This window comes from Lissotriton helveticus, chromosome 3_2 (genome assembly GCF_964261635.1).
Source record: "Lissotriton helveticus chromosome 3_2, aLisHel1.1, whole genome shotgun sequence".
In the NCBI taxonomy this organism is placed as follows: domain Eukaryota; kingdom Metazoa; phylum Chordata; class Amphibia; order Caudata; family Salamandridae; genus Lissotriton; species Lissotriton helveticus.
Window position 1 is genome coordinate 122,875,866 of NC_136062.1, and position 22,388 is coordinate 122,898,253.

The following is a 22,388-nucleotide window of genomic DNA, read 5'->3' on the forward strand; positions in this document are numbered from 1 at the left end:
TCTCCCCTGTCACCTCGTCTGGGTGTTGCAGCTGCCCGGCCATCCTTTCTGAGGCACTACGGACATGAAACTGACTCGGCCCCTGCCGTGTACTGAAGCGAGTTGTAGGTGCTGCCATTCCTCTAAAACGGCTAAAAGCGCTTTCTGGGACATCGAGTAAGGAGCTCCTCGGCTTTTGCCGCTGCCCGCGTCCCACGGAATCTTCCTCGGCACTTCGAGGGGTTGATCGCGCCATGCCTTCCGGCTTAGCTCCGGTTGACCGGTCATGTGCAACCGGGTGCGGGTAAGGATCTTCGGAAGAAACAGGGGCTAAACCAGGGGCTTCAGCCACGAGGAGCACGGGCCCCCACGCGCTACATACCCCCGGAGGGTCTCGGACACGCGCACTGAGACACGCGGTATAATGAAAGCACACTAAGGACTCCGTAGCAATTGTCAGGGGTCGGCAGCTGTAACAATAATAATAAGGGGGCTCGACGCCGTTGCCGTGGTCGGGGGTTGCGACGAGGTTAGTCCCCCCCCCCCCTCCTCCCATGTGTGCCAGGTCCATTTGGTGTTCCTGTACTTAGCCGGTCCCCTGCCCGCTCCGCCTACAGTGTGAGGCGTCCCCCCTCCCCGCATGCTAGTGTTGGCATGCGCGTCCGGCGGCGTGGCATGGGGGCACCTGGGGATCTATCGTTTCCTGACAATTTTATAGATGGGGTATAAATGGAGAGGTGCGCTTGGTGGCGCGGCTGCATGGCGTCCAGGGGCTCCGAGCACGAGCCCCGCATAGGCTGAGCCGCTTCTGTTTGCTCCCAGAGCACTCTACTTATGTGTGGGCACATGCGGCGCCGAGCGGGGCCTGGCCGACCTATTGTGTTGGTCCGTGCGAGCTTCGCTGCCCTCCCACTCCCCCCCACCTTGGAGAGAGGTGGGGGTCTCAGGCCGACTGTGGCAAGTGGCGGCGGGTCCTAGTTCCGATTCCCGAGTTGTCCGGCGCCCCCCCCCGCCCCTCCTCATGGGTGCTTCACACTTGCAGGGCCCACACTTCGCCGTATCCCTTTCACAGAGTCATAGAATTCGCCCCTTTTTAGCAACATTATTTTCCCATTGAAGCAAACGTTCGCATTGTCTGAGTGCACTGCATCATGGGAAAATACAGAAGAACAATTCAAACAAGGAACAAAGCATACTTTAACTATGGCCGCACAGGTCAACCTGTGCATTTATCGTGTATCCCCATTTATTTAAAAGAATGTGAGACCCTATGCAAGTACAGCCTTCAAAGTGTCTATTTAAGTATCTGCTCCACGTGTTGGTCACTCTGGTGAGTATAGAATTTAAATGAGGCAGTAATCGGTTGCTTCCACTTAAAGAGTAACTTGCACTTTTAGGGGCTTATTTACAAGGCCCTTACGCCATTAGCGGCAATGTTTATCTGAAAGGTAGAAGCAAGCCATATGCCCGAGGGAATTTTGTCCGTCCCTGACTGCTGCATCCACGTATTATCTCAACCCTAGTCAGAATTGAGAAGGGCCTTCTTGGTGACGCAGTGGTTCGCTTTGCAGCCTCTATTTGCGGGGAACGCCGGGTTGTAACGGAAAGGGAATGCCACCTCTTATCATGAACAAAGTTATTCCGGAGGAATGTATTCTGAAGCTTGCATCGCAGTGTCTTTCTAAGGTTTCCTAAGCAATACAGCTGTTTATGATAGCTGCCGCATTTGTGTACAATATTGTCACAGATTGTTTTTGCAACTGTTCCTACACACTGATGAAAAATTAATTCAATCTCATATGGCTTCTTGATGCGATCACTTTTGAAATACATCTAGGGAGTGTTGAAGTATCTTTTCAAGGTGGCACTTATTTCTCATCGCTGCCGTGGGCTGAAGGCTGGGGCGCTCGACCCCGGACTTGGGAATCTGGGTTCGAGTCTAGGTAACGACGCCAGAAAACCTCTGGTGTTTAGGCCAAATCACTTAAGCTGCGCTAGAACTGCGAGATGCTCTCAAAAAAGGTGCAAATATTTTCATGGTCTGTGGCAGCTCCCTCTCGGGTTCGGGGAACTCTACTATAACACCGAGGTCATCTTTTTAAAGTGATTAACTGTACTTGCACAAGTACTGCGATGTACGGGGCACAGAAAACCTTTTGTACCATCCCGTTGCCAGCAGGTTTTGTATCTTCTCTTGCCATCTCCTCAACAATCCTCTTTGTTGTCCGGGGCCTCTGCTATCAAAAAAAAAAAAAAAAAGCCCAGTCTGCTCTCCAACTCGCGTCACATCACAAGTAGGATATGAAAGGTCAAATATGTAGCACACTTTCCCAGTAGGTAGGCAGGTCAGGGAAGTGAAACAACGAATGCAATGTGACAGGCTAGGTGCAGTCCCTCCATGGAAGGCGTCAATGTGAAGGATGACGCGCAGAAAAGCACATCGTATGTATTAGGATGCAGCAAAAAATGATAATCTTAATAACCAATAATCAATTTAAATGCCGACATGCAATAATATGGCTTGCATTGGAGATAGAGCTTAAGGTTACAGTTTGGTCGCTTCCAAGCACTACCTGCTTGTGCCTCCATTTTCGTGCCCCTGTTGCCTGCTTGTGCCTCCGTGTGCCCCTGTTGCCTGCTTGTGCCTCCGTGTGCCCCTGTTGCCTGCTTGTGCCTCCGTTTTCGTGCCCCTGTTGCCTGTTTGTGCCTCCGTTTTCGTGCCCCTGTTGCCTGCTTGTGCCTCCGTGTGCCCCTGTTGCCTGCTTGTGCCTCCGTGTGCCCCTGTTGCCTGCTTGTGCCTCAGTTTTCGTGCCCCTGTTGCCTGCTTGTGCCTCCGTTTTCGTGCCCCTGTTGCCTGCTTGTGCCTCCCTGTGCCCCTGCTGCCTGCTTGTGCCTCCGTGTGCCCCTGTTGCCTGCTTGTGCCTCCGTGTGCCCCTGTTGCCTGCTTGTGCTGTGTGGGTGTGTGTGGAGGGCTCTGTGTAGCTGTGTGTGTGGGAAGCTTTGTGTGGCTGTGTGTGTGGGAAGCTTTGTGTGGCTGTGTGTGTGGGGGGCTGTGTGGGTGTGTGTGGGGGGGCTCTGTGTGTGTTTGTGTGTGTCATTTGCGAGAGATAAAGCTAGTGGCAATGCCATTTATTTATGTTAAAAAAACATAAATAAAAATAATGTCAAGAGCAATGCCAATAGCTCTAACTTTAACAAAGGCAAAACCATTGCATTGTAAATGCTTGTTCTGTTCTTCTGTCCTGTGGACCAGCCATCATCCTCTAGGGGGAAAGCTTTCCCACAGTCTGCTGGCCATGTTCATCCGACAGAATTTCAGGTTGTGTCGTAGTTGTCAGTATCATGTGTGCTCTTCCCATTAATTGTTTTCTGCCTGGATGCTTACACCAGTTCTGTCCCTAGGTTTCTGGCTGGCCATGGTGCTCAAAACTAGGATGAGAAGCTTGTATTTGATGTGTTGGTCCGTCTCGTGTTTGGTATGAAACCGATATGGGTGCCACCGGACTGTCCTGAGCTACACTTGAAAAAGGGTTCTAAATAAGATACATTTTATGACGGACGAAACCATGGATAGGAGGGCCAAATTATTTATATGCCTTATATTCGCTCCTTTACTCCCTTTTCCTGTGTTTGCAGTGAACTAGTTAAACTATGAAAACGTAAGCTTATATCACAAAAATAATTGATTCCTCATCAGTTATTGGTATTCTGCTTAGGCAAGTGAGGAGTGCAGACAGCCTACTACAGACATATATGATGAAACCATAGTATTTAATAACATTTAATTGTACATGTGTACATGGTGGGGTCTCAAAAATGGTGTTTATAGAATTCGGGTGGTGTTAAAAATTCAGCATGCGTTTTACAAACTAGATTATTTTTTTGAATGATCTAGGTCCCTACCTTCAAAATATTTGCAATTAGATTTTTTTTGTGTGTTTTATCCTTTGGACATCAAGAGTGAAGTTAGCAACAGTAGTTGTTTACGTGCTTCACTATTCGTTTAATATTTCTGAAGTAGGAAGGTTAAGAATTTCTCTGTGGCATGAATATCTTGTTTTTATTTCCAGCCAATTTTCTGGCTACATTTCTGGGTAATACCTCATTTGTGTTGTTGGCATCCAGCTTAGTAACTTTAAAAGTTTTTTTTTGGGGGGGCGGGGAGTTTTGTAAAACGCTAGGTTTGGCCATTAAGATCATACAGATCATCGTTTTGTAGGTTTGTTGATTGCTCAGATGAGCAGATGCTGAAACAGATATTCATATGTTCTTAATGAGGTTCCAATTTCTACAGCTATCATGTCTGTGGTATTGCTTGATTAGTGATTTGCTCCTGGTAAAATGCTGCATGGTGTTCTTCGATGTTTTTTGTTTCACGTGATAAGACAATTTTTACCGAGCGTAACACAATTTGAAAAAAGTATCAAACACTTCACAGCGAACAGTCATCATATCATCCTTGCCTTTGTTGTGTTTTGTGACAACCCACCCCGTAAACGCGGCTAGTAGTAAGCAACGTGATTACAAAAGTAAATGTAGAGTACATGCACACACACAAAGGATGATTTATTAATGCCTTGTTTTATATGGTCCCTACTACTCCCAAAAATGGGAAAATCGAATGTTTTTGCAATTGTAACTTTACCTCCACTCCATATGATTGTTTACGAGTAGAACTATGCACACTTCTTCTTATTGACGCATAATTCTCATCTCTGTCCCAACATCTCATAACATTTTAAAATAGTTTAGAGAGGGGTTCTGTAGAACGGTTGAGGGGCAGATCGTCTAAAGACTCAAGTCGCGGGTTACTGGAGTAAAAAATAGCTCAATGCTCTCCTTTGAAAACAGAAATTCTAGAGATCGCTACAGAATATCCTAATATTTGTCACTAGAACATACTTTGAAAGTGAGAGGCAATTAATGTTTTTACGAGCCATTTCCCATTTTGTCATAAACAAAATGACTCAGTGGTTTTTGTGTGTGTGTTTTTTTTTTTATGGCACCGGAAGTTCTAACAAAGTGTTCACATTTCAGTATGGAACCTTTTAACTGTACGTGTTTTTTTTGTAATTGGCTCAGGGTCTGTCTTAAGTTAGGACTCACTACCCCGTGACTCTGCTACATTTCTTTTTTTTTTTTTTTTGGTCCTCATTTACCACCTTAGCTTCTGATGCAGCCATAGTCAGGAATACAAGAGTCTGTCACAGTTATAAAACTGGCAGGGCATGGTTGAGCAGCTACCAAGATCCCTCAGACATATTGTTCCCTCAGAGGCAAACACCAAAGAAGCCAGAAGAGGATTAACCACGATTTAATAGCGTATGGGTGGAAGTACAACCAAAGATTCCCAAACCTCCAGATGGATCAGGGCTTTCTAGGTTGAGTGAGACCACAGGTGTATAATCATCGGACCGGGGGAAAAAAAAAAAACCCGACCAACTCAATGGCCCCAGACCAGTAAGTGCCAAAATGCTCTCTTAGCTTGACTACCAGATCTTGCTAGATCCAGTCTGGAAATTTGCAAAACTGAGGACTGCCAGTCAAAAAAAGAAGGGGATGTAGAGTCTTTCCATTTCCTACAAATCTCCCTACGTGCAAGGAGGATGGAATAGAACAGCAAGTTCTTTGCCTGCCCCTGGACCCCGGTCAAGATCCCAAAGATGACAACAGGGAGGTCCAGGACTATATGCACACCCAATGATGCCGAAAGTGAATTACTTATAGCGTCCCAAAAGGGAGCCAGACAGGGACATTCAAAGAACATGTGGGCGTCCGATGCAGCAGCCAATCCACATTTAGCGCAGACTACAGGGTTTCCTTGAGAAAACTTTGAAAGTCTGAGGGGAGAATAATATGCTCTATGGAACGTAAATAAATGATTCCTGCGCAACCATGCCGTCTTGACGATGTCCCACAAAACTTTACGCGAAGTACTCCACAAATCCTCCACATTGCATCCTAACATGGTGGGTCCCCAAAGTAGATCCGGGAGCTGAAATTCACCATCCTCTTCTTCCAAAATCAAGATATACCATTGAGAGATTTCTTTTTTGGCAGGTGGATTATCTACCAGTAGGGATAATAACTGGCTGTGGCCCCCAATAGGGAACCTATTTCCCAGGGACGTACGGGCGGGCTAAAAAGGAATGAGTCCACCCAACCATTTGCATATATTTAAACCTTGAAAAGTTGGGACCAATCCTATCTCTCAGACACTCTCATGGGGGTAGACTCCCTTCCGTAAATAGGTCTTCCCAAACCTCCAACCCTGCTTCTTTTAGTGGGACAACTACCAGAGAGGGCTCTCAGGAAAACCCCAAAGGGGTGCCCTACTGCCATAATAACAAATTTTTATAGTTACCATTAATTTAGCCCAAGTTTTTATGAGGCCCTGCAAAATCTTCAATTTGATCTTCTTGAAGAACTTTAGGTTGCCAAATTTAAACAAAAAACCTGACTGGCTAAGGCCTACCCCTTTAAGTAAAGCTGAAAATAAAGAGCCAACTCCAAAATCTGCTACATTTCTTGAAGCAGTGCTGAATGGTGAGGATTCACTATTAACTCGTCTGATCCAGGCTTTGTCTTAAGCCGGCCCCACTGCCCAGCCGTGACTGGAGGCCTGGCCCATACTTCTAAAATACCCCCGCCCATGTTTGCTGTTGTCATCTCACAGATAATCTGATGAAAGGAGCAAAGAATGTGTCATTGTACTTTGGTGTACAATATACCCCCGCCCCCTTTTACGTCACAATTCGAATACATTAGCAAGCAGGGTCAAAGGAAATGTAAATGAAATGTTACAATAAAATGAAGTAAATATGGTGTGCATATCGCGGACGGAAATGGGTTGTTTATGTGGAGTGGCCGGTTGCATGTGGGGTCAGTCACTATTAATGCTTGGTATTAGTGGCTTAGGTTTAGAGAGTATAGATGTTGAAGGCTGCCCAGAAACAGCTCACAACGTTACACAATCCCAAGTCCTGCTTGGATTTTTATTTTATCGCATTCTACATCAGCTCGAATGGAAAGTAAAATTTCAATGGCTGGGAATGGCAATGTGACAGATAAATAAATGTCAGGTTAAGCAATATGTGTTCCCCAAGTCAGGTGATTGCGGGGTTTTTTGACAGTTTTTGTACATGATGATGCTGATTGGTTTACTACGAAAAGGGCAGTTAGCTATGGTAAATTGTGTTTTATGACTTCATCATCAACTCAAAATGTACTCTGGTTTATTTTGTGTGGTTTAGTTCCCCTCTATCAAAAACGTCTACATTATTCAAAGTTATACATCTACAGTTCTCTATGGTTCTCTTTGGAAGCCAATCTTCAAAAAAGCAGTATGAAATCAAATCTGGTTACTTACAGCTGTTACGTCAGAACAACGGAAAACACAGCTTTAAATGTGTTGGTCAACCAGTCACTGATCCACCTCTTCCCAGCGGTATGCGGAGACCCAAAGGACAAGGTAGCATGGTTGATGAGTCTGTTGTCCTACTCATACCCTTTCTTGGGTCTCGGCAGGCTGTTGATGGACCTGCCAGTGTCACCAACTGCTGCTTTGCCGACCTTCAGCCGTGTTGACAGCCTCTGAGTGGTATGCAAAGATCCAGTAGGAAGAAAGCACATGGAAAGGGCGGCACGTCACTAGGAAGTAAATGTGTGTGTTTGTATGTGTGTGTGTGTTTGTGTGTGTGTGTTTGTGTGTGTGTGTTCGTGTGTGTGTGTGTGTGTGTTCGTGTGTGTTCGTGTGTGTGTGTGTGTGTGTGTGTGTGTGTGTGTTCGTGTTCTTACTTGAGAGAGGTGTGTGGTTGCCCCATGACTCCTTTTCTGCTGCGTAGGTCATAGACAGGATCAGCTCCTAGGCGAGAGTTCACTGTACAATGCTCTTAGGGCTTCCAAGTTAAGTCTTGGGGAGGGGAGAGGATGTGGTCCGTCTGCTAGACTGCCGACTTTGGTGCTGGAAACCAGGGTTCGAGCCTCGGGGTCGCGTCCACATCCTATGATTCTGGGCAAATCACTTAATCTCCCCGTGCCTGAATGTGTAATGTAAATACGGTGCTAATGTACAGCGCTCCAATACCTTCGGATTGAGTTTGCGCTATATAAATATGCCACAAAAAAAGTCATAGACAACTTGGGCTTCTCTCTGGTTGTCTATGGTGTTAGTTGGAACCAGTCATTGGAAATCAACCCTGCTATTTTTAGTTGCCAGTTTGTTATTGTATTGTATAGACATTGCATTTATATAGCGCTTACTACCCCACACCAGGCGTCAAAGCGCTTTTTCGGCAAACAGCATGCTACTCCAGGACCCATAGAGGATTAGTGTTGAATTAGTATAGTGAAACATGAAAGCAATTTTAAGTGGTGAATCAATCAATCAATCATAGTACTTGTAGAGCACGCTACTTACCCGTGAGGGTCTCAAGGCGCTGAGGGGAGGGGGGTGCTGCTACAGCTCGAAGAGCCAGGTTTGAGGAGTCTTCTGAAGGCGAGCAGTTCTTGGGTCTGCCGTATGTGGGTAGGTAGGGTATTCCAGGTCTTGGCGGCAAGGTAGGAGAAGGATCTGCCGCCGGAGGTCGTTCGTTGGATGCGGGGGACAACGGCGAGGGCGAGGCTGACTGAGCAGAGCTGGCGGGTGAGGGTGTAGAAGCTGAGTCTGCTGTTCAGGTAGGCTGATCCGGCGTTGTGGAGTGCTTTGTGTGTGTGGGTGAGGAGCTTGAAGGTGATCCTCTTGTCGACGGGAGCCAGTGTAGGTCTCAGGTGGGGGGTCATGTGGCTGTGGCGGGGAACGTTGACGATCAGTCGGGCGGAGGCGTTTTGGATGCGTTGTAGTAGTCGTAGGGGCTGGGATTCCTGCGTAGAGTACATTACCGTTGTTCAGTCTGCTGTTGACGAGGGCCTGTGTCACCGTTCTTCTTGTTTCGGTCGGGATCCACTTGTAGATCCTGCGGAGGATGTTGTAGCAGGAGGAGGAGACGGCGTTGACCTGTTTAGACATGGAGAGGGAGGAGTCGAGGATGAATTCTAGGTTGCGTGCATGGTCAGTGGCTGAGTGGTGGATATTTTTTTTTTTTATTTGTTTATTGGAGTAAGAAGTTCAATGCACTTCACATCGCTCACAGAAAAAAAAAGAAAAGAAGAAGAAAAAAAAAAAAAAAAAGAAAACATATACAGTGCTTACGCCTACATCCACAAATGGCCGGCTACACGCACTCAAAATCATGATCATCAGCATCAGTTTTACACGGCCCATCAGCCGACATCCAGCGGACCGGCGGCGTGTTGTCTGATAGCACCCACATGTATATTAGTGCTGTATTCGCTTACTTATAAATCAGTAATCTTACATTTTCAAATTTTTTTTGATTAACCGAAACAAACCAAACAGTGTATTCCCCAACTTTTAGGTCTCCTTCTGCTATAATCTCTCTGCGTCACAGCATCCTCCCTCCCCAGTGCTATCAGTACAGAAATTGTTCGCTCCGAGTTGTCATCGTCGTACTTGCAGTTCACTCTATCTCCGTCTCCGATCCAGACTCACCATGAGCCAATAAATACGCCCGTAAGTACCCCCAATAGTCTTTGGCTCTAGAGCTACCTGGCAGCTCTTCCTCATACGTGGTGAGCGTGTCTCGACAATACACCATATCCTTTATCCAGCTCTTTACATCAGGGGCCCTTCTGCTGTTCCAGTGTATAGACACCCTTCTCTTAGCCAACAGTAGCGCTACAGCACAAAATTTGCATTTCAATGCTCTAAGTTGCGGAACAATGCCCAACAGACAGATTTTCGCATCACATAGCATAGAAGTCCCTAGCATTTCGTTCAAAACCTGCACGACTTGTTCCCAATATCCCGCCACTTTGCGGCAGTGCCACGCTAGATGCATGAAGTCCGCATCTTCTTGTTTACACCTACAACATTGTGAATCGTCCCGCAAGCCATATTTATGTAATCTCTGAGGCGTGTGGTACACCTGGTGCAAATACTTGTAGTGTATGATTTTCAAGTTCCCGTTAGATGTCAACATACCAGTGAGCACACAGGAGGAATCCCATTCCAAATCTGTGAGGGGTTCTGCCAGCCCAGCGCTCCATTTGTCCCTAGCCTTGTGTGTAGTTGCTCCCACCGCCTCTTGTACATTCGCATACAGTTTGGATACTAGGTGAGATGCCGCGGGTGTAGTTAGGAGTAGCTGAAGGGGCGCAAGGGTAGGAGGTTCCTCCGGATGTGTCGGGTAGTGTTCCTGAAGTGCCCTCTGTAGCCTATAGTAGTTGAAACTAAACAGTGGAGACGGGTTCGTGATGTATTGTAGCTTGTCTAGTGTCAGGAAGACCCCACCATCGTACAGGTCCCCAAGCGTGTCTATTCCCGCCCGCTTGAACAGATCCATGCCGACCTGCTCCTGTGTTACCGAAAGAGCCGGGTGGTGTGCCAGTGGAAGTGTTGGTGCATATAGCGGTAAGCTGTTTGTTGCTTTACCTATCAGTCGCCATGCCTCGGTAGTGGTATTAACCGGATTAATGTCTCGGTCATGTAGTTTAGTGCGTTTATGTGGCAGTATATTGGCTAGTGGGATTGGGTCAGTGTCTCCTGCTTCCACGGCCACATGTGTCAGGAAGGGCACTTCGTGGTACCAGAAATGTGCGTATTGCGCTTGCGCGCATAAATAATATAAGTAGAAGTCCGGCACCTTGAAGCCCCCCTTAGCATACGGCAGCGTCATGGTACGTAATTCCATCCTCGCTTGTTTCCCTGCCCACAGCAAATTGAGGACCAGCGTTTTTATATTGCGGAATATAGCTGCTGGCGGTTTTATTGGGATATTATTAAATAAGTACAGAAACTTCGGTAGAAGCACCATTTTTACAATCGCCGCCCTGTCTGCCAATGATAGGGGAAGTCTATTCCATCGCTTAATTTTGTCTTCAAGCGATGATATGGTCCGCCCGTAGTTCGTCCTAATCACTAATTCCGGGTCTCTGTGGAACCATATACCTAAATATTTCGTGGGTTCCTCCTGCCATTCTAAAGGATAGTCTAATTTGGTCGGGCAGGTGCTGTCTGTTAAGGATAGGACAAGGGACTTATCCCAGTTAATCTGCAACCCGGATTGTTGGCCAAACTTTATGTACTCTCTCAGGAGTGGATTAAGGTGTTGTTCAGGATTTTTAACATAGAGCACCATGTCATCTGCGTATAGCGAGATATGTATGGGTCTGGAGGGCATTTGAATTGCCGAATAGTGGTGATGCTGTCGGATTTTACATGCTAGCGGCTCTAGTATCAACGCAAAGAGCATCGGCGAGAGCGGGCACCCTTGTCGAGTGCCTCTGCATATTGGAATGGGTTCTGATATGTACCTGTTCACTCTTATGCGCGCTGTTAAGTTTGAATATAACATCGCTATCCAACCCAGAAAGATCAACGGGAACCCCATACGCACCAGTACAGCATGCGTAAATGGCCAGCCGATTGTGTCAAAGGCTTTAGCTGCGTCCAGTAGTACAGCCACCGCCTTCGTTTCCGGTGCTAGATAATGAGCCAATGCGAACAGTGTACGAGTGTTATGCGTAGTCGCCCTGTCGGGGATAAAACCAGATTGGTCTGGCCTGATTAGCAAAGGCATAAGGGGTTTTAACCTGTCCGCTAGCAGACTAGCTATGATTTTAGTGTCCACATTTGATAAGGAAAGGGGGCGGTATGAGTCACATTTATCTACCTCTTTACCTGGTTTTAATAACGCGACGAGCAGTGCTTCCCTCATAGATGCTGGTAGCGTCTGGGCTTCATGTGCCGCCCCGTACAGCCGCACCAAATGTGGAGCGAGTAGTTCGGCGTATTTTTTATAGAATTCCGTGGCGAAGCCGTCCGGCCCTGGTGCTTTATTATTCGGTAATCGCCTAATGGTGTCAGTCACTTCTTCCACTGTAACCGGGCGTTCTAAATATTTCCTGTGCCCTTCAGCTAGCCACGCCAGTTCTATATCTTCCATGTAGTGCAGTAATTCTTCCTGTGTCGGTGTTGGGCGCGCCGTGTAAAGTGTGCCGTAAGTGTTCATAAATTCTGTCAATATCCCCTTGGTGTCTGTGATCACCTCCCCGGTGTTCGTGCAAATGGATGTTATGTTTTGTGGGGCTCTACCTGCGCATATCTTTGCGGCCAGTTCCCTTCCAGGCCTACCTCCTTCCCCATACCTTCTTGCCGTCGCTCGCTTTGTCACATATTTCAGTTCGTCCGTCGCGAACTCATTGTATTCCGTTAGTAGCGCTTGAATTTCCCCCAAAACAGTGGTGTCGCCTGTCTGGGTGTATGTTTGCTCCAGTGTTTGTATGGCTTTTTCTCGTGTGTGCAGTTGTTGTCGGATATCTTTGAGGATGCCTGAGGTAGTACTGATACAGACCCCCCGGATTGTGGCTTTAAAGGCCTCCCATAATAAACCAGGGTCCTCAGTAGTTGGGCCGTTGAGATCGAAGTAGTCTACTATTGCCTTATGAATGGTATCAACATATATGGGGTCTTGCAGTGCAGTTGCGTTGAAACGCCAAGCAAAGGGTGGTGGGTCGTAATATGGTATGGCAATGTCCAATAGTACTGGACCATGATCTGATAGGGTTCGTGGTAGGTGAGTGATGTCCTTAACCCATGAGAATACCTCCTGTGTGCCCAGCCAGTAGTCCAGCCTAGACCAACTATTGTTCGCCGCATTTATATGTGTCGCTATTGTCGATTCTGGGTTACGTGTCCTCCATATATCTACCATATGTAGGTCTTCCATGGCATCTCGCAGCATTAACCGCGCTTTGCCGTGTTGTTCCAGCGTATGCGTTGCCCTGTCCAGAGTGTCCCGTAAGGTAACATTGAAATCCCCTCCCCATATTACGTGAGTTGTCTGCATGTCGATGATAGTGTGCCATACCCTATTGAAAAATTCTGGGTCATCCACATTAGGCCCGTACGTGTTTACTAATAGTATCTTCTGCCGTCTTACCACTCCGGCTATTATAACGCTCCTCCCGTATGTGTCTGTGTGTATGCTTGTGATCTCAAATCCCGTACCCTTTCTGATCAATATGCTCACCCCTCTAGAGTATGACGAGAAGCTCGAGTTGGTGACAGACTCAGCCCACTTAGCGCCTAGTGTGGAAGTACTATCACGTACCAAGTGCGTTTCCTGTAGAAAAACAGTGTTAACTTGTAACCTGTCAAAGTAAGCAAATAATCGCCTGATCTTTTTCGGGTCGCCCAATCCCCTTACATTCCAAGTTAGAAATTTCAGCGTGTTATTACCTGCCATGAGTGTGTACCTGGATATCAATAATGTGCACCTGGCATGTATATCGCTGTCTGTAGAGTGTGTACGGATGGATACATTTTACAGTGACCGAAATTGTTAGTGGTATGTGTTGTATACAAACATCGTTCGCATCATAAAACACAACTAAGGAGTTCGCCATGCTTCTCAGACACAGAAATTGCAGTTGGATATATTCTGAAGTTCCCACCCTCCCCCCACCCACTTTAGCCCCCAAACTTTGCCAAAGCCATCCCTGAACAACTTTTAACTGTAATGTCAAACACTCAGTGGGGTACACCCACTTGGGGGTGTCACCAGGTTCACACGTCACCATCCACATAGTGGACGTGGACGGTCGCATGTGCACGCTGTAATGTAATATACGTGCTTGATTTCCCCCCCCCCCCTCACTCCCTCCAACATAAGCAGTCTCGCTGAAGTGGTATGATGTCAGTTCACCGATTTCCCACTATTAGTTACACCTAGTGCAACCGCTAGGCTGAGCCTCGTTATTGACAATGGTTCTCCTGCCAGTCGAACTGTGTGAGTCACACGCTCTTCCAGGGTGTCAGTCACTCGTTAGCGACCACACATCCCCATCAGCTGGGTAACAGAGCACATCCTAACGCCCTCTTCACTATTGATACTCACAGTCATGTTGACTCTGCCGTGGCACATCCCCGTCAAGGTCCATACTTACAGTGAGTTCGTAAGTGCCATGCCAGGTCGTCCTCCGCTACATTTGCGAATGCCAACTCGTGCTGAAGCGTCCGCCCACGGTTGCTGTGTCCGTTATCTGCGCCGCACAAGTGGGTATCGTAAGTCAGTTCAGTCCGCCCACAGTCAAATTCAGTTATTCCACAACGCTCGTGGCTTCGTTCCGATCTTGCTGCTTGCGTCGTTTCAGTTGTTGCCGAACATAATCCTGTGCCGCCTGTACCGTTGGTAGTATGACCGGTTTCCCGCCAGTGAAGATTTTGAGTTTCGCCGGATATAGCATGGCATACTCTTGACCAAGTTCTCTCAGCTTCTTTTTAACTGGAGCGAATTCCTTCCGAGCTAGTTGCACCGCCATGGTGTGGTCTGGATAGAACTCCAGCGTGTTACCCTGATGAGTGACTTTGCCCATTTCTCTGGCCAGCCTCAGTATCGTGTCGCGGTCCCGGTAGTTAAGTAAGCGGGCAATAACCATGCGTGGGGGGGCTCCAGATTTTGGCACAGGCGCAAGCGAACGATGTGCTCGTTCAACCAGGAACACTGAAGACAGTTTCTCAGAGCCAAAAACCTCTCTCACCAGTGCTTCTATATACGTCTCCATCTTCCCTGTGTTTGTGGATTCCGGCAAACCCGAAATCCGGACGTTGTTGCGCCTGGACCTGGCTTCCTGGTTCTCCACCTTGGCGCGCAGGCTTTCTACTGTCTTTTCTAGGCCACCGCAGGACCTGGACATGGCCTGGTGATCATCCTCTACCTGCGAGATTCGTTGTTCGGCTTCTGTTATGCGCCCGTCGTGTTGTTCAATTTTCGCCGCCATGTTGTCCACTCTCTGCACCACGTTGTCCAGTTTTCCGTTCATTTCCTGCAGGCTCTTCTGGATCGCCCGTAGTACCGATTCCATGCCCGTGCCGTCTGATTGTTCCTGGCCCCCTTCCAGCTCGGGGTCTGTCGTGGCTATTTTACCCTGCTTCCGCGCTTCAAATTGGAGCTTGGTTTGTTGTCGATCTGGTTTCCCCATGTCGTTTTGCTGCTTTGGCGTAGTTTGTGCCGATGATGGTTTAGGGCTGCTAGCCGTTGTCCCGCTGGTCGCGGAGTTGGTGCGGTGTGTTGTCGCTGCAGCCCCCCACCGAGCTGTACGTGTAGTCATCAGCCGGCTATGTGTGTTGTAAATATGGCCGTTCGTCTACCGTTAGAGCCGTCTTCTCCGGACCCCGAGTGGTGCTGTAATATTGGTATCAATACGCTGGGCAGCCTCCCTTCAGATCTGTTGTGCAGTCGTGATGTTTGGGGCAGAATCACAGGGTCCGTTCCTCATATGCGCACGCCGTGCTCCATGTATACCCCTCGCCTCCTGAGCACTATGCAGACTGCCTCATGTCTCTCGTTGGTGCTTGGGCTCCATAGCGCATTTACGCGATGCGGCACTCGGCGCTATAATCAGTTGTGTCCATGAGCCCCTCCTCGCCTCCAACTCACCGCGCCTCAGATGTCCGCCAGGGCAGTGCGGAGACCTCCGTTCCGTTCGGCGGTCAACCGCAAGCTTTTCCCTCTGCCAGTCCTTTGCGTTCCACCCGTGCCGCCATCTTGCCGTCGGTGGAACGCACCGCCGCTCACCGCGGTCCCAGGTCCAGCTCCGCTCTCGATCGCCGCACAGCCCCTGAAGTTGGTCAGCCTCCTCGGGTCTTGTGACGGCGGGGGGGGATCTTCGTCCGAATCTACCTGGCTACTGTGCAATCTCCGGGTCACCGATCTTCGTGGGCGGCCATTTTGCGATATAGTCGGCTGGTCTCTGCTATTTCGCTCTGGTCAGGCTCATCCTGCCCATATTCCGCTTCAGCTTCGCGGGACAATGACGGCTCCCGTTTCCGATTTCCAATATGCTGTCCGTCGCCACTGGAGCTGGGGATTGAAGGGGTTAAGGGCCGCTAGATATGTGACCGTCCGGCGGAGCTGACACACTAGCCAGCCATTCCGCAGTGCGCCCTCTAGCGCCCCCCTGAGTGGTGGATATTAGTCTGTTATTTGGAGTGAAAAGGATAGCGGAGGGATAGAAGGGGGAGAATGGTTTGCATTCATATAGCACCTGTTACCCCTAATTGGTGTTGAAGCGCATTTCTGGCGAGTTGCATGCTACTCCAGAACCCATAAAGGATTAGTGTTGAAAATTAGTATAGTGAAATATGAAATAATTTGAGTGGTGGATATGGTATTCAGTTATTTGGATAGAGAAGGGGAGGTGGTGAGCTAGAAGAGGGAAAGAAGTTTGTATTTATATAGCGCTGGCTACCCCCGAGGGTACGCTACTCTGGAACCCATAAGGATTCGTGTAGAATTAGTATGGGGAAACATGAAAGTAATTTGAGGTGTGGATATGTTAGTCAGTTATTTGAAGTGAGAAGGCTTGGGGTTGAGAATTGTGCCAACTTTTGCTACCGTTCCCATAGCTACTAAAACTGTTGTGGTGAAAACGAATTAACATTATGTAAGGACATTACATTCACGTATTTCAGTAGAATATAAATCACTTGATATGAGACGAATTCTACAAGAAGCAGCTTGTAATTGCATTAAATTACTTTAAAAGTTTGTATTTGTTTAAACCTTAATCAGCTGCTGGAGCTAATCTAATTTCCAGAAGGTGAAAAAACAGGAAGTTTAGTCTGTCCGCAGATAAGTTGCTCATCTCACCCAGCCAGATAACGAGAATAAAAGGAGGTAATCTTTATTTGTGAAAAAAAATTCTTTTACGCATAAGTGAACCTAAATGTACAGCATACAAAAGTAGTTCAGATACAGTAGCTGGGAGAAGTAACAAATCCGAGAGCAGCTCATGTAAAGCAAGCGAAATTGGTTATGTATTTAGAAGCAAAAAGAAGCGCACTTAATCATCTAAACTTCCTCGCTTGAGGATTCCAGATATAGTTGCTTTAAGAATATTACCTAGTGAAATCAACCAATCACCATGGCGCCACCAATGTCTATAAGCATTTTCTTTTCATGGCGATGCATGTTTGCTTTGTGCAGTGTTTTGAACGATAAACTGCTACTTTCATAGGCCAGTTTTTGTCTTTTGTGGGTGGGGTGAAGCTAGTCCAGATGTGATGCCTCTAGGCTTGAGATGCATGGTTGTCTTCCCTAAAGCAGTATCTCCCTGACTGGGCAGCCAGTTATATTGCAGGCAGTGTGTGTTAACCGCCTTCCCTCATTCTGCCAAGATAATTAACCAAAGCAACAATTGTGAAGCAGAATTTGGTAATTTATATATTTTTTTTAAAGGATTTGAATATGAATGAAATAGTTTCTTTTTCTTAGAATTCTTAGGAGCCCGGCAGACCTACGTTTTGTTTGCTTTCCATCTGCAGCTTCCCTTTCCCATCATTGCTGGAATATGTTTGGAGAGGCATTTGAGCGACTTTTATCTTGTAATTTGTTTGCCACCGTTTTGAGTCCTGCTGGGGTCGACCTCACCGAAGCAGTCAATAGTTCTGTTATGTGTTTCATTCGTACATAATGGAATACCTAGAGCGCCAGAGCAGTTGTACATTAATCTAAGAAAATGGGTGGTGCTTTGGTAGGACCCTTTGGGGCCTGACTTTCATAAAAATGTTGGTCCTGGTTAATTATCAATATAAAAGCAAGAGACATGCTTTCCATTAACTTTCAAGTATCCTCCACCCCCTCTCATCTATTGAATGATATCATATTTGTTTTATGCTGAGAGATTAACGTACTCGTTTTTCAAGACTCCATTTATCTCCTAGCTTCCATAATAGATGGTTTTTCTGTAAGCTGCTTTTAGCTGCTGATGCGGACAAGTCCCTTCATGCATCATCTGCGTGCCCTGCTTTGGGCAGCCAGGGTCTTTCAAGTGGAGTACTCCATGTGCGACTACTTTAAGATGGAGCTTACTGACCGCATCAACCTGCGCTGAGGTTATTTCTCTGCCTTGACTTGGATAGCCTTATCCAGACCACAGGTTGAGTGGCTTGCTGAATGTGGGGTGTACAAAGTTGGAACAGAAAGCAGGGATACAAGCTCACCACAGTTGTGTGGGAATGGGGTGATATAATATATCTATAAGGACATTTCCATAACTCTTTATACAAGACCATCTGACACCCACCAGCAACCATTGCAGCAGTCACTGAACGTGTTCTATAGCACAAAGAAGTCCTGCATGCAAAAGCTTCATTAATTGAGCATGGCAGCGTATAAACGCGGGCTAGACCCCAGATCCGCTCTCCTAATCTCAAGCAAGCTCGCTGTAGTAGCAGCATCAAAACAAAGTCTGTGTCTAGAAGACTTGCCAAAACGACACTCTTGGGTAAAAAGTGGACTTCTAGCCGTGAATACGTGCAGTCCCAGGATCATGTCAACTAGATGTCATCCATGTAGCACCCTGCCCATTCTTCTCAAGACAACTCACCATGTTTGGTCTTGTAAAGGCATTCAGTGTAGTGTTATGTCCACTCTTTTCAAGACATACCTTATTAGATATATAAGTAATCTACTCTTCACATGACACCTCATTTTATTAGGTATTTAAAGCCATCCTTTTGCAACTGCCTGCCTCATCAAGGTGCTAAAGACATCTTAATATAATCATCCTCATTTTAAAGGATGTACACTGGCTACCCTTGCAAGCCTGGATCATCTTTAAGATCAGCGGCATCACTTAAATGTCCCTCTAGAGCAAGACCCCGTATATACCTAGCTAACCGACTAACACTGCCTAGAAGCCATTACCAGACTAGGCGTTCTGACATCGCCATATAAGAAACTAAAGACTGCAGGAAGAAAAAAACAAGGCTTTCTGCCTACGCGCCCACGGTCTAGAATAACGTCCCTTCCAACATCACAGCAGCACCAGCACTCCTATGATTCCTCAAGAAACAGAAAACTCACCTCTTCAAGGGACACTGCCTCTGAAAGGCCGACTTATCCTCCCTTCCACTATCCCTATCGCTGCATATTTTCCTCACTGGGACTTGCCCCATACTGCGCTATGTTGCTAGTGCTAACACTTTAGAAATACCAAAGAATGCATACCTAAATTGTAGATGTCATCTTTGTAGCACCCTGGCCACTCCTTTTAAGACCCAGCTCCTTATTAGGTTTTGTAAATTCTCATTAATGTTATTTTCTGTCCACGCTCCTCAAGACACCTCACATATTTAGTCTAGAAGATGTCATTCATGTTACCTCTTGTCATCAAATGAATGACAGTACAGAGAAAAAGTGCTCCCAGTACACAGTCTTTAAAGAACATAGACTATTTCACACAGTATACACAAAGACATTCATACACCGAATTACTGAGAGATGTTATTTAATCACATCCTCGTTCCGACAAACATATGAAGAAACACTTTTAGTATTGCATAATAATTGTGCCTGGAAAAGAGGAGGGGGGTAGTGGGGAAAGTAAGTGATTTGGTGAAGGATAGAGTGGTGTAAACAGTTCAAAAGATTGGTGCAGTCACACAATTGACAGTTGACGTCCAAAAAGCTTATTATGTAGCCACATAGAAAGTTGAACAAGTTCTTAACCTCGCCCATTCAGTGGAACACAGTAACAATAGTCTGTTGTTTGTGGGCTGGTATTAATTAGAAAGTCGACGTTTTGACCCCCGTGCAGGTTGATTTCCACCTTACTATGTTCTTTAAAGATTGTGTACTGGGACCACTTTTTCTCTGTACTATTCAATACCCAGGTCCCAGTACCTTTGGGTCTACCCTACATGTAACGATGAAATGAATGACAAGCAGGAGCACTGCGTAATACTACTGTAGCTGCCATTGCATTGGGCCAGGACACACTTTACTGAGCTACTGTAAGGTACGCTAGTGACCATAGAAGGATGATGGAAGTTAAAAATCATTGAAACAATGTGGACTGGCCCACTATGTGTATGTGGTTATCTTAGTCACTGTTTTGTGGCCTGGATTTAGGAACCATTAGGTGTTATTAAAAGACCCCTCACACACCAGCTGGGACACCGAGGGACCACATTTAGGTTTGATGCAGAGGACACACAATTACAAAATTGGATATTTATTGTGTCTCCTCCCCGAGCCCCGTTTACTGCCTCAGAAAACCCTGTAGCATTAAATTTTTTGCTACTCAAAAGTGTCCGTGAGTACGCCGACACTTTACTTATCCTTTTTCTTTACCACACACCTTAGCGAGTGTGTAGGGAAAACACTGTTTTTTTCACGTGGCAATTATCACTTTTCGCCACTCATTCTCCACTTTTTGGTTCTGAAGAAAGCCCCTTTAAACACCTAGAGGGGGCTGAAACATGTAGACCGCCACACATAAGCCAACTGATAGGAAAATTACTCCTTTAGTAGTTGCACTACACATACTTGTAATCTATACCCTGGGCCGCCAACATTAAAAGAGATCGGTAAGGATCCCCAGAGGATTTTTTTTACTGTCTTTCACTCACATCACACTGTTGAACCAACATCCGCTCCGCTGTAATCGGGCATCGTAGCATAACCAGGTGGCACTCGGCCGGCTGGTTGGGACTCCGATGATGAAGCATGACACCAACCAGGTTGGTGTGTGAGGGGTCTTTTAATAACACCTAATGGGTCCTAAATCCAGGCCACAAAACAGTGACTAAGATACATAGTGGGCCAGTCTACATTGTTTCAACATATTGCATCTGGGGGCAGGACGGGCCCTGCATACCCTTGCTCTCCCATTGATGTCTTAACAACTTAAAAATCATTGACAAAGCTGCCTACATCATTTTGCAGGTGTGTGCCTACAAAATTACATGGGCTCTTTTTAGTTACCGAACAGAGTTGGATTGGTAACTAAAAACTAAATTTCAAATGTTCTATTATTTTTGTTTTAACCAGGTGTAGGGGCCGGAAGCAACATTGGAGGAGGGGCTGGGGGTAATATGAAGCAACACGGGTTGCCTAAACAACACTGTGGTGGATAGGGGGATGCCTCAGCAATATGCGACTGAAGCAACATGGAGAGGGGCAAGAGGTACTTGGAAGCAACACTGGGGAGGGAATCAAACAACAGGAGGTTAGAGGAAAACAACACGGAGGGTATGTGGGGGTAGAAACAAAAGGGAAGAGAGAAGGGGGGAGTGCGGTTGGTATTAACCAACACAGAGGGCATGAGGAAGAAGTGGGAAGAAGCACATGGGCAGGCACAACAGAGTGGGGGCAGGTAGAGAAGTTCCCTAGGGAGACAAGTTGAACACATGCACTCTTACCACAAAAGAAAAAAAAGTAGTGCTTGAAAGGGGAGTAAATGCCAGCCAATCAAAGAGGAAATGCCCCATGGGATGGACAAGCTGGAACATGAATAAGAAGCAGCTAAATGAGAGTGACTGGAAAACCAACCAGTGGTAAGCAATGGGAGGCCTCCTGTGTGCTCCTGGTAAGCTACAGTATGTCTCGCAACAGACAGCGCATGCGCTGTCCAGTAGTCTAGACCTCCAGGAAGGAATCGCAGCCACGCATCCAATTGCTTAGGGTAATTTTTCAGTACTCATATATGTATTTTATAGTGGGTTCATCACACTTGAAAACTCCTGATTATCATAAAACAACACAGACTTCACAATTTCGACCGCTTTTGAGGTTGCATCAGAAGATTGTCAAGTAAGAAAAATCTGCACAACTACGCAGTGTGTATGGGGAGGTTCGCCAGAAACGCAGAAAATTTAAATGACACGTATTATGCAAAAATACAGTAAATAGGCACCCGAGTTGTTAAGTGATGCTGAAAAATATACACCCGTTCCCAACCTAGCTTCTCTTCTTGATTATGTGCAGTATTAGCAAATCACTTTAGCCCATCATGGTTGTGTTTCCTTTATGCCAAAATGTTGAGTATTTCCCAGTAATAGAAAGGAAATTGTCAATACCGACACAATAATTCTCCCAATTCTTGTCAACATGTTAACTTATTTCACCGTGTGATTAGGAGGCGGGGCCTCGGACAGGCATGGTCTCGTGCCTGAGAACCCCTGACAGAGACCCCTCAAAACAGGCGGCGGAGGCTGTCGCCGATACCCTGGACTTCGGCTTCTCGGAGCTTTCAAAGACGAGCTGGAAAGCTACTTCTTGCTGAGGGTTCCAGCTAGTTTTCTTTTCTACTATTGTGATTTCGGCTCATCAACGGGTGACCGTGTGAAAGGAGCCGAATTGACGATACCGCCGTGTGAGTTGGCAGGTCTGAGTTCAGATGTGATGACCTTTACATGCCTATCGTTTATTAGGTCTCGCCTGTCGATGCGCATGCGCATCGAGCAAGCGAGACTATAGGGGCTCATCGACTCTTTATCTAACTTGCAAGGAATCGTGGCGATTCCTTGCAGTGCCCGTGACTTTTAAGCTCAATGCGCATGT

The 22,388-nt window shown here is 46.7% G+C and overlaps 1 protein-coding gene across 19 annotated transcripts in view; it reads left to right on the forward strand.

Annotated features, from left to right (window-relative positions):
- The window catches only part of TCF12 (transcription factor 12), a 797,238-nt gene that overhangs the window by 563,560 nt on the left and 211,290 nt on the right, over window positions 1–22,388 (forward strand). The gene's annotated exons all lie outside the window — the stretch shown is intronic.